Below are 12,502 nucleotides of genomic sequence, written 5' to 3'. Positions count from 1 at the left end.
ATATCAGATGAAATGAATTTTATAAAAGAAAGCACAGAATCAGGAAAGCAAAGAGTTCAGAAAAACATAGACTTTGCATCATACTGTGTATGGAGTAGTGAGAGGAAAGAGTAAACAGTCCAGGTGCCAAGGAAGGTGCCAAAGAGTTCAGAAAAACATAGACTTTGCATCATACTGTGTATGGAGTAGTGAGAGGAAAGAGTGAACAGTCCAGGTGCCAAGGAAGGTGCTAAACGCCCTGTTAATATATTCAAAATGTGCTTTCTGAGCAAGACAGGAGCCTATTTATAATAGCTGCTTAAAAGGGATTAAGCTAGAACCTAGCAACAGGATGAAGTTTGAGGAGCAGGGATAGAGAAGCAGACAGTACTAACCAGTTAAATGGCGATGATTAGGGTCAGATGAATGACAATATGATTATGCACTTGATCCCAGCCATGGCAATAATGAGAAGGAAACAGATATATTCCAAAGCCCGGATTGTTAGAACATGGAAGGTAACCAGTCACAGGGAGTGAGGAAAAGGAAAGAGGAGTAAAAGTCATGCCATTACAGCAAATGGTTTTTAAGGGTTTGCCAAAAACTAGAGTGGGCACTTAGAATATTAACTCGTTTAGTAGTCACATTTTGTGAGGTAGATACTTTAATTATCCTCACTTTACAGGATAGGAATCTGAAGAGACATCAGGTAAATTCTCCAGGATACATGATGAATATGATTGAGAAGGAATTTACGCCTAAGTCAATCTGGCTGCAGATTCCTCCACTAAAACAGTTCCTTGGGCCAGCGGCATCAGCATCGCTTTGGTTTCTAATGCAAATCCTCAGGCTCCAGCTCAGACCTGCAGAATCAGAAACTCCAGAGAAGGGCTCTACCAATATGTGCTTTCACACAAGAGCTTTTGCTCTCACTGAAGTTTGAGAAGCACTGAACTAAAGCACTACACATATAATTTTCCTTCTCCCACCCCAGCTTTGTTGATGTATAATTGTTTCATGACATTGTGTAAGTTTAAGGTGTACAATGTGTTGATTTGATATATTTAAAAATTGCAAAATTGATTGCCACCATAGACCACTCTATATATTTCACAGCTGGTTTAATCTGAGACGTAATGCCTGGAAGACAAAAGTTTGAACAGACTTTACATAAAATGAAGAGTTAAAAAGACAAACTATTTGAAGAAAAGAGGTCGAGCTTGCCATCATCCCTGCTGAGTCTGGGACACCAGAGGGCTTTCCAGTTAAAGATGATCAATGAGTAGAGAGTGAGCAATGAAAGGCCAGAACTTGAAAGAGTATGAGGCTAGAAATAAAGATAAGCTCTACATGCACAGAGCGCATTAGCTGAAATCTCGGAAGCGGATGAACTCTCCAAAGCCTTCCAGAAAAGGTCCAAGGGCAGCACGTGGTCTGTTTTTACTTAGGGAATAGAATAGAAAGAATATCCGGAGACTTTTAGGAAGAATCAGCTGTCACCATGCACGTCACCCAGACTCTGCCAGGCACTTAACACAGGCTAAAGTCAAACTGAAAAAAAAAAGGGAGAAGAGAGCTCTAGAAAGAAATGATCAAACAGTGACTAGCACCAGAGGAAAACTAAGATGACTGAACTTGTAAATTTTTTCAATGAATTTCTTGGAGAAAATAATATCAGAAAAATGCAGAGGGAGGGAATGTTTTGAAGGACTGTCATCAAAGTGCATTGAAGGAAGTAGGAATGGCAAATATAGACGATGGTTTTACGAACTTTTGCAGTGAAAGGAAATAATTAACAGGGGGATGGTGACATCAGGACAAAGGAAGATGAGCTAAGTCTGCAAAAGGACGGCCAGTTGTACAACTTCAGGGTCGCTGTTCACAAGGAATATCACACAGTGTCACCCATGAAAATGGCATTGGTCATAGTCTACTGGGAAGGTCTTCTCCGGGGTCACTTATCACCCCTGTCCCACTGCCCAAGAGAAACACTAAAATCGGTCCTTGATTCAGGAGTCTAGTTTTGCACGGGGTGATAGACAAGGAATAAATCAAAATATAAATAAGCACCTCAGCTTTCCAGGGTCTTTAGTTTGGCGATTCTAAAATGAGAGAAAAGAGACATGTATAGTAAGAGATAAAACCAACTCAGGTTTGCCACATAATTTTGCATTTCCTCAGTGTGCTAGGTTCTGTTGTTTTAACAATACAACCAGAATCCAGAAAAAGGAACCTTAACAAACTCTATAAAAGGGAGGGAAGATAGATTTTTTAAGAAGAAGACATTGTGATTTTCAAAAAGGGGTTCCTTGTAAGGGAAAATGAGTATTTCAGAATGGACGGATGTGTAGTGAGGATGGTTTTGAGATTTCAGGGGCATAGATTTTACCAGGGTGAGAAAATTTTTTCTCGATAGTGTAAGAAGGCAACTGGGAAGATTCAGACCAACCACTTTGGGGTGTGAGTCCATATGTGCTGTTTACTACAAGCAATGACATGGGAAAGGTATTTGGCAGCTTGAAGCCTGTTTCCTCACCTGAAAATGAGAATGATAATCATACCCTTGTAAAATAAAAGTATCTCATAGGGCTTCCCTGGTGGCGCAGTGGTTGGGAGTCCGCCTGCCGATGTAGGGGACGCGGGTTCGTGCCCCGGTCCGGGAGGATCCCACGTGCCGCGGAGCGGCTGGGCCCGTGGGCCATGGTCGCTGGGCCTGCGCGTCCGGAGCCTGTGCTCTGCGACGGGGGCGGCCACGGCAGTGAGAGGCCCGCATACCACAAAAAAAAAAAAAAAAAGTATCTCATAAACGTTCCCACAGGGATTAAATGAGGGCTTCCTCCAGGAGGGAAACAGGTGTGATTTCATGTCCACTTTTCACTTTCCTTTCTATGAGCTCGGGAAGAAAGCAGTGGGTAGTGAGAAGAATTTCTTCAAATCTAGTTCCAGGAGGAAGAGCAGTTAACAAACAGACAAGAAAGAACTCACTAATATCCACGTAACAGTTTCGGCTGTCATGCTACACCTTTTCCCCAAAACTTGCATTTTATAAGTATGACCCTTTTTATCCTTTTGTCAGAGCATATAGCCAATCTGCTGTTTAACTGGAAAAAGAATTCTGAAGCGACAGGTGCTCCTTCAGTTAGGGTTATCTCAAATGACTTTGTACAGAAGGATGCACTGCCCACCGTGACTGTAGAGAGAGAATTCACCTTCTGTCCAGAGAGAATGCAAATCACCCCACACGCACCCCGCCTCACCGTGCAGAGCTGAGTGGTACGTTTCCACTAGGATACAAATTTAATGACCTCATCCAGCACAGAACTAATCCAATTAAACTAACACATCAGTGTGAAAGACTGAAATGCTGAGCAAATCATGGCTTGTTTCTGAATGGACAGAGGCACCAATAACAGTCATTCCATCTGTGGTTCTTCTCAACAATGAAGAATGTGTCTGCAGACGCTTAAAAGCAGCAGCCAGAGGAGAAGGAGAAGCAAGGAGGCTGCCTGCATGTGGTGTTTACCTTGTAAGGAGCCCCAGACCACACCCAAGACCCCAAGGGTCTGCCCCAGCCAGGAACCCGGCCTCTGAAAATTTCCTAGGCTATATGTACTCATACCCCTGGATTGGGTCTCACCAGATCACAAACTTTGTACAAGGGCAGGACACGGTTGTGTTTGTGTGTGTGTGTGTGTGTGTGTGCACCTAATGACCAGTCTGCAGAAACTCTATGTCACTGAAAAAATCTCCAAATTCTAGAAAGGAGTTAGGTGTCAGAGGCCTGCAGCAGCAGCCGACCTATTTGTTAAACCAAAGACGTTGAGCGAATCAGTCTTAGAATACAGCTTTTAACCAGAGTTATACATAAAAATCATCTGGGAAACTTGAAAATTACTGATGCCAGGGCCCCAGAGATTCTAATCTAATTGTTCTGAGGTAGAATCTGGATATTTATTATTGATGTTCCAGGTGACTTTCTCTGAAGGCAAGTTTAAGAATCATTCCTCTAGACTCTAGAACAAGGGCATCGTAAGTAGTAAGTTCATAGGATCAAATCAGGATCTCAGACTAAGAGGAAATACAGGGTTTCAGGCCCTGCTATTCCATGGCTTAGCATAACTACCTTTATGGCTGCTGGGAAACAAGACACCCACCTACCCAGCACTCTTCCTCTCTCTCTGTGGGGACACTGCGTCACTTGAGCTTTGCTTTCGTGTGACCCACTGCCTCCACAGCTGAAGATCTTGGCAGGTAACCAGGTTCTTGCTTGCATCACTCAGCTGGAACCCCCTCCACTGCCCATCTTGGGGGAAACTGTACCGAATCCTAGATTCTCCCAAATGATCCTGTTTACTATGGTTGGTTGGGACATACTAGATCAACCTTATAAATGAAGGCACCTCCACTGACGGGAGAGCAATAGCTCTCAGCTAATTAGAGCTCAGAATCTCAGTCCTGACCCTGACAATTTATTCAGGCTGGCCCTCCAAGGTTTTCGACACTGCTCAAATGAGTCAAATGTAGGTCAGCTGGAGGTCAATGGTATGCCTACTGTACTCCAAATGCTCTAGGCCCCATGGAGTTCCCGGTAAGACAGTTACTGCCCACCCCATCCTCCAAAGCTCTCTGACTCACCTTGAAGAACTGACTATGAGACAGTTACCCCAGTAGGGTTATATTTAGGAGATATCATCCCCCTCCTGCCCTTGTACCACCAAAACTAAGAGAGCAACAGTCCCAATCCCATTAGACCCTATATCTGTTTTCCTCCGTCCTGGCAGGGAGCCTAAGTGTCCTAGGTAAACTTTTTTCACCAGGATTCACATACAGACACCATTCTGAGCCCAAGGGACTCAAGCTCCTACATCTTCTAGATTTCCCAAACACTCTGGCACTCTGAATATGCCCTTCCCTTCCTGAAACAGAAAATCAACTGACCCCTGGAAACTACTCTGTGAAGCCCTATCAAATGATCATTTTTTTTCTATTCCTCTCATATGTCACATACCAATAGTCTAGTCCTTCACACACCTTACTGCCACTTTCCAGAGTACTTTTTCTCTCCTCTCCCCTACATTGTAAAACTAAAATCTTCACCATCAATGAACCCTCCTTCTTTTTGTTATTTATAGTCTTCTGATAGCCTCCTCCCATTCATCAGTGACACTGGTACCTGACATTGATTTTATAAGTAAGGTTATTGCCGTTAATGTTGGTGATATCAGTATGCATATAGATCATCCAATTGCCATAATGGTTTCTTGGTTTGTTAACCAACTCCTCTCTAATATTCACGTTCTATATTTAATTATTCATATTGAGGTATGACTTCTTAGTATATCACTTCCAAAACCACATTACAGACATGGCAGTTTAGTTACTACCTTGTAAATTTCACTCTCACTCTGGTATCTCTATTTCTACTTTACTCATACCTTGACATTTTAGGACCATATCCCATTTCTATCGCCCACCATCTTCCTTATGCTCTCACCCTCCTTAGCTGATTTACATTTCATTGTCCAGCATCATCATACCTTACATGAACCCACTTCAATATCCCTGCCCCCATCTCCTTCCACTGTCAAAAACCCCAAATTGGTTTGAAACCAATCTGTCACTTCCATACAGGAACCTTAAGATTAAGCGTGATGTAGATTAAAATAAACAACTGTGTTGAAGAGTCTTACTTTAAGTTTATAACCACAGCCCTCAAGTAAGTTCTCAGCACTGGCAGCTCCAGCATATTTTCCTGGTGAATTCACTCTCTCACTTTCAAGGATTACTGTTTCACACCTTTTCTTCTCTTCTCGCATCTCTAACACACCTCAGTCTCAGTTAACTTGCTGAGGGAATTTCCTTAACCTCCCACCTACGACCCAACTAACTTAAATTCATCTGTAACGGAATTCTCTAACTTCCCTCCTGATCCACTGGAGGGCTGATGCAAAATTCCTTGCAAGACTTGTCTGTATCTGCTGGCTCACTTCCCCACCTCCTCTCTCTTATACCCATTCCAATCAGGCTTTTATTTTCACAGTTCTGGATGGTATTCTTGTCAGGTGTCCGGTTGGTAATTCTCAGTTTTCTTTCTATCTGACCTCTCAGTAGCACTTGTCATGATTAATCACTCCTTTGGTCAACCCCCACTCCCTGGCCATTAGGACATCATCATTTCCTGATTTCTCTCCCAGCTCACTGACTGTTCCTTCACTGTCGCCATTGCTGGATCCTCTTCTTGATTTCCAAAGCTGGCATACCACAAAGTTCAGTCCTTCCTTTGCTTTTCTCCACATATACAAACTCCTTTCAGCCAGTTCCCTTGCTTTATAAAATATTTCTACACGGTCAACCAGCAGGCATCTAAAGCCACCACATCTGGGAAAATGATTCACCCAGTTGACCAGGAAAAAAAACCCTTTAAGTCAACTTTGATTTTTTTATTCTCTTACTCCTTACATGCAAGTCATCAGCATATCCTATCAACTTTAACTTCAAGCTAGATTTCAAATAAAAACTCTTTGAAAACTACAACAGTTACAATAGTTGGGTCACCGTTATTCAGCAAGCTGTTTAGTGTTACCTGTATTTGGCTTGTGGATAACATTGATCTTTAAATTCCTTATTGGAATAGATGGATCACATGTCTTCTCTTGGGGGAGGAAAGGTAAAATTATACACCTTGGCTAGTCATGGAAGAAATTTCTACAATTTCAGGTTCCGAGGTAAAGTCTGGAAAATTGGTATCACTGTGTACGTGTGTGTATGAGTGTGTGTATGCAGTATAAGAAGGAAAGATTATAGGTTATACTTGAGCAGTCAGACTAAAATGCTCTGCCAAATGTTATTTTGAACATTTTTACTATATCAGTTCAGCAAAATTAATGCTTGTAAATGCTGGGAGCATAACTGAGAGAGAAAACCATTAGCTAAAGGCTATAATCTTAGCACATTGGAAGAAAATGATTTGGAGGATAAAAATGTTCAACACAGAACTTGAAATAAAAGGTTTTAAAATGCCCAGAATTTCATTCAGAGTGAAGAGACTTTGTGGGTTCAGAGACAAAAATCCCAAACTGGTCCTTCCCGTCCCATAAGGGATTCAAGCTTCAATGTTGCTTTGAGATCATGTCTATCTTACATGCCCATTTTTTTCCTTCTAATTTTTCTTCTAATTTTTTCCTTCTAATTTTCCTTCTAATTTTTCTTCTCTTAGCCATCCCTGTCTTCCCCTACCCAATACCTCCCACTGACTTACACCCACTTCCTCTTACTGCTATTGCAGAAGCTTCTTAGTTGCTTTGATAAATCCCCAAATTTACACTTCTAGAAACCATCTTACATGCACTTCAGTGAGACGAATCTTGCTCTAGTGTCACTTTCATCAAAATACTCCCAACCCATGATTCATAACTCCTTGTTTCTTAAAAACAAATATAACGGCTTCTATCTGTATTTTAGATATGTGTTTAATGATTCCGCCATCACCTTTCTCTAACATAAAGTATATCCTTCATTCCTTTCCAAACCCATTTCCCACTACAAATAGCCCCTATGTCCTGGTCCCAACTGAGAGAGCAGATGGTGTAGTAGAAGCTATATTGGCGAGGCAGTGCCAAGTAAGTTCACAGAGGCTACATGTGGCTGACAGGAGTACTGTCGGCTCTCCACATCTATGGGTTCCTAGTTGATTCAACCAGCCGTGGATCAAAAATGTTTTAGAAAAATATATTCCAGAAATTTCCAAAAAGCAAAGCTTGAATTGGCTCCAAGCCAGCAACTTTTTTACATAGCATTTGCATGGCATTTAGGACTATTTCCATAGTATTTACAATGCATTAGGTATTCATCTAGAGATAATTGAAAGTATAAGGGAGGATTGCATAGGTTATATGCAAATACTATGACATTTAATATAAGGGACTTAAGCATCTGCATATTTTGGTATCCTTGCAAGTCCAGGACCCAATCGCCCTCCGATACTGAGGGAAAAATGTATTGCCTAATACGTCGTTTGAGCACAACCCTGAGCCCTGGGAGCTGGTCGTTGGCAGTGACTGAATTTTGCACTAACTCACATGGAATTAGCTCCTGAATGTAGGAATTGAGAGGAGAAGGTGAGAACAAAATAAAAGTAGCTACATGTGGATTTAAAAAAAAAAAAAAAAAAGACCATTCTCTACGTCTGTAAAATAGATGGCTAGTGGGAAGCAGCCACATAGCACAGGGAGATCAGCTCGGTGCTTTGTGACCACCTAGAGGGGTGGGATAGGGAAGGTGGGAGGGAGATGCAAGAGGGAGGAGATATGGGGATATATGTATATGTGTAGCTGATGCACTTTGTTATAAAGCAGAAACTAACACACCATTGTAAAGCAATTATACTCCAATAAAGATGTTAAAAAAATTTAAAAATTAAAACAAAATTAACACTTTTTCACCCAGGGGGGAAAAAAAAAAAAAGAGCTAGAACTAGAACTCTCTATATAACAAATGTCAGACAGAATGGATTCTTTTTACTGGATGCAGCCATTGTTGTTAGCGTGGGGCTGAATACGGTAAGGTTCGGAACCAAAGCAGAAACCCAGAGCAAATCAGAATCATCTCTCTCCTGTGACCCACTAGGCAATCCTTGTCTATGATACAAAGCATGCTGTTCCCTACCCCCATTTTAATAGCCAACTCAAATCTCACCTTGACTTTGATGTCTCCAGCCCTCACTTCTTACCTACTTCTCAGAACTCCATTAGCCCATGAGGAGTGTACAACATCACACAACACCTAAATATATACTGTTTATAACAGTCATTTCCTATTTCCCCAACTCTGCTGAGGCTATTTCTTTTATATCTACTATCTTTCTAATGTCATTTGGTGAAATGGAGAGAACCAAACACTACCTTTCCAACAGTCACTACCTTTCCAGTCCATCCTCACTCTGCTTTCACAGTAATCTCGAAACCAGAAATCTGATTCTGACATGTTCCCACTGAAAATGCAATTGCTTAGAAGATAAATGTCAAACCTCTTGGATGCACATTCATTGTGTTCACCTAATCTATCTTTGCAATGTTATTTCCCAACATCTATTTCAAAATATAACTGCGCTGCCCACTTGAGATTTCCTGAACAGGGGGAAGAATTTGATGTTTGATATCTCAGGCCTCTGCTCGATCCAGTGGACATGTCACTTGTAAGAATCCCTTCCTGATACTCCAAGAAACACCTGAATTCATCCTAACTCTATTCTCATAATGGTTTGCTTACATCTATAGGTGCTCTTAGAATTGTGTTTTCCATGTGTTAACTGTTCTATTACCATATGTTCCACCAAAGCCAGGGCACTGGGTACAAGTTCCAACCTCAGTGACTTTCCTAGATTGTTTAAGAGATACACATTTAGGGTGAATATAAGCCCTCTGTCCCAAGACAGCATCGTTTGGGGGTAGGGGGGAGGGTGGATTAGATATGTAGAGTATGGCTAGAGTATAGCAGACTACGCTTCTGCGATAACCAAAAGGAAGAGAAATAAGTATATGAATCAACACCAAGTAGCTGCCTTCTCAGTCTTGGGAACGCATGTGTATAAGTTCTGAGACAAGAAAGAAAGTGTGGCATTATAGCAACAGGAAATACTTTGGTGCAGCCTGATTGAATTCATAGTGAGCTCAGCACTGGTAGTCACAGTCTCTCTAGCTATTCTGCTGCCATCTTATGCTGAGTTTTGTACTTATTCCTTTTTCTATGTTTGTTCATTACCGTGGTTCACAACAATTCCTATCTTATAATTAACAAAAAACAGCTTCATTCTTAAATTTTTATAGGCATCCTGAATCTAAGGTTACCATGCAGAGACTGAGAGTCAGGTGCTCCTGGGTTTTCTTAGATTAGGTAAACCAGGAATTCTTTCTATTAAGGACCCTGCCACAAACACTACTGATTTCTCTAACGTTAGACAACGATTTGGGCAGCAAAATGTATAACTCCAAGAACACACAAAGACCCTGAGATGGATTGATTTTCAGTTTTATATGGAAAGTAAAATTAAGTGAAAAGGAAGAGTAATTGTTCTATAATGTCAAACATTGGGGTTTTTGTTCATCAGCAGATGATTTCCTTTGTCTGAAATTAGCTCATGGTGATATATAGGCTCCCCAGCTTTTATCTTCCATTTTTAATTAGTTTCCTGGGAGTACCATTTTCAGGCACAACCTTCACAGTTCTCATCCTCTAATCCACAGCTGCTTTTGTTTCTATTTTCCCAAGTTCCAAGTAAAGTATATAGTATGCTTAGAGTAGATGATTGATATTGTCATTGGTGGGAATATACCCAGCTCTAAATCCTGGGTCTATCACAAAGGAACTTTGTGGCCTTGAGAATGGCATTTCACACTTCCAAGCTTCAACGTCCTCATCTAAAATGAGGACCACTCTTCTCTTGTAACTGTGAGATGAGGCAATAGATAAATGTATGGCCTAACACACAGTCCAGCTGAAAGCAGGCACTCAATGGATCCTTTTCCTCTAATGTAACATTAGAAAAATTTCACATCATTCGGCAAAGCACTTAATTAATATCAAGTAAGTTCACCATTTACCCTGCTGCACCGGCCTTTTTAGTAATGATTATTATTTAGTCTATATAATGAAAGTCCACGTGATAGATATAATAAGGATGCCTACTTAATTTGTGAATTCGTATTTCCGATTCCTCAAATACATACTTAGCATATCACATACACAAATTCAATTTATATGTCATATCTCTCTCAAGCTCTCACAGTAAAATAATGGACTCTAATATGAAAAATAAAATTACCAAATATAGAAATGTTGAATCCCAATTACGAGTCACACAAAAAACAGAGGACACTTTAAAATGATAAGCCATAATTGAGCTTACCTATGATCATCATCTATTCCCTAGGAGCATTCCATTTTCCATCCATGACCAGTATAATTGAGATTATAAATAAACCAGGTTGGAATCATTTTAAACTGCTGCGTTTTCTTCGGGTATTGCACCTAGAGCACTGCCACACCTGGACAACTATTAAGTAACAAAGCTATTAAGAAGAGAGATGGTTACTCAAGTTTGCTGTCTCTTGAAGGATGTGTCTTAGGTACGAGCTGGGAAACAGGGATGATCTAAATACTGAGTTAGCACTGGTTTTAGCCACGGACTTATGCAGGATGTGGAAACTTCTTGGGAGTTAACCATTTATGTAAGGTTACGTAGTCAGCAGGTAACAGGCTGGAGTTTTAATTTAGATTTACCAAATTCCAAAATGTTCACTCTAATATGAATACCCTGCTTTTCATGGTGAGGTACAGAAAATACAGTGATTTCATTTTGTTTGATAGACTTCCTAGGAAAAATCAGAATTCTTATTGACTTTTTTCTCAATATTTATAAACGTTTGCAAATCATTCCAAAAAAGGCATAAAACTGTTTAAAATATGTCCCTTCATTCAATCAATTAACAAAAATGGAAGGTCTTTTATGAAAGGTGTAATAAAGCATCGGTCCATTAATGCAGTCTGGACTCATTGCAGCTGGATTCTTGAAAGAAAGAAAAGACATTTTTCTCCATTCTCCCTTCTCCCACTTCCCTGCTATCTTCCTCTCCCTGTAATCCTAATCTGCCAGAGAGGGAGGTGGTTGCCTTTAGACCGAATTGGTCTCTCAAACACCACTTTTTGGCATTCAGAGTGTTTTACAAATCAGAAATTTTCACATGGAACCCAGAGTTCTAGCTCCTTTTGAGAATTTAAGACTATCTTGCAATTGGGCCCACTGTTGGAGCTAAATTCTGTTACAGAACAAGGGAAAATGGCACGAGTAGTAGTATTGGTTATAAACCATGTCGTCTACACATTGTCACCTGGGAGAAATAGCAATTCCAAGGACCACAACTTCTGATTTATCTGGCCATCATTTGCAGAAAGTCATTTCCTAGAGAGTAGAAAAACATGCCTTTCATTGGAGATAGAGATATAATGCTGCCGGCTTCTCTTCTCTGTAAGAGTTCAGCTACTGATCCTGCTGGGATTTGGGGCCCTTCCTCTTCCACTGCTGAAAGGGTTCCAAACACCACTTCCTTACTTGACCTTACACATTCCTTATAAATCCAAGAGACTATATTTATTTTGAAAAGTTAGAAAACAGAAATGTAGGAAGTTGATATTTACTGGCGCATGATGCTACACAGAGTATTAGAAAAGGAAAGCAGAACTTAATTCTCATATTCATCCTACAAGAAGAGTCAGAGGGGAGTGAGAGCAAGGGAGTGAAGACAGACTCAGAGAGGGAGCATGGAGAAGTGCCTCAGGACTTGAAGGGAGAAGAAAGCCTAAGAAAAGTCAGAGATGCTTGAGAACATCCAGCATGACACCTTAAGGGAAAGGCAAGTTGTAGAAGACTGTCCTCAATCTGTGGAACATTTTGCAATATGCAAAGCATTCAATGTAGCGTGATTTCATTAAACCTTCACACATTTGTGCTATGATGGGAAGTCCAGAG

The 12,502-nt window shown here is 40.8% G+C and overlaps 1 protein-coding gene across 2 annotated transcripts in view; it reads right to left on the bottom strand.

Moving 5' to 3' along the window:
* Nucleotides 1-12,502, bottom strand: part of NRG3 (neuregulin 3) — a 1,098,053-nt gene that overhangs the window by 676,638 nt on the left and 408,913 nt on the right. The gene's annotated exons all lie outside the window — the stretch shown is intronic.

The sequence above is a fragment of the Lipotes vexillifer genome, unplaced genomic scaffold, assembly GCF_000442215.2.
Source record: "Lipotes vexillifer unplaced genomic scaffold, Lipotes_vexillifer_v1.1 scaffold674, whole genome shotgun sequence".
Taxonomy (NCBI): Eukaryota; Metazoa; Chordata; class Mammalia; order Artiodactyla; family Lipotidae; genus Lipotes; species Lipotes vexillifer.
This window is presented reverse-complemented; position numbering and strand designations above follow the sequence as displayed.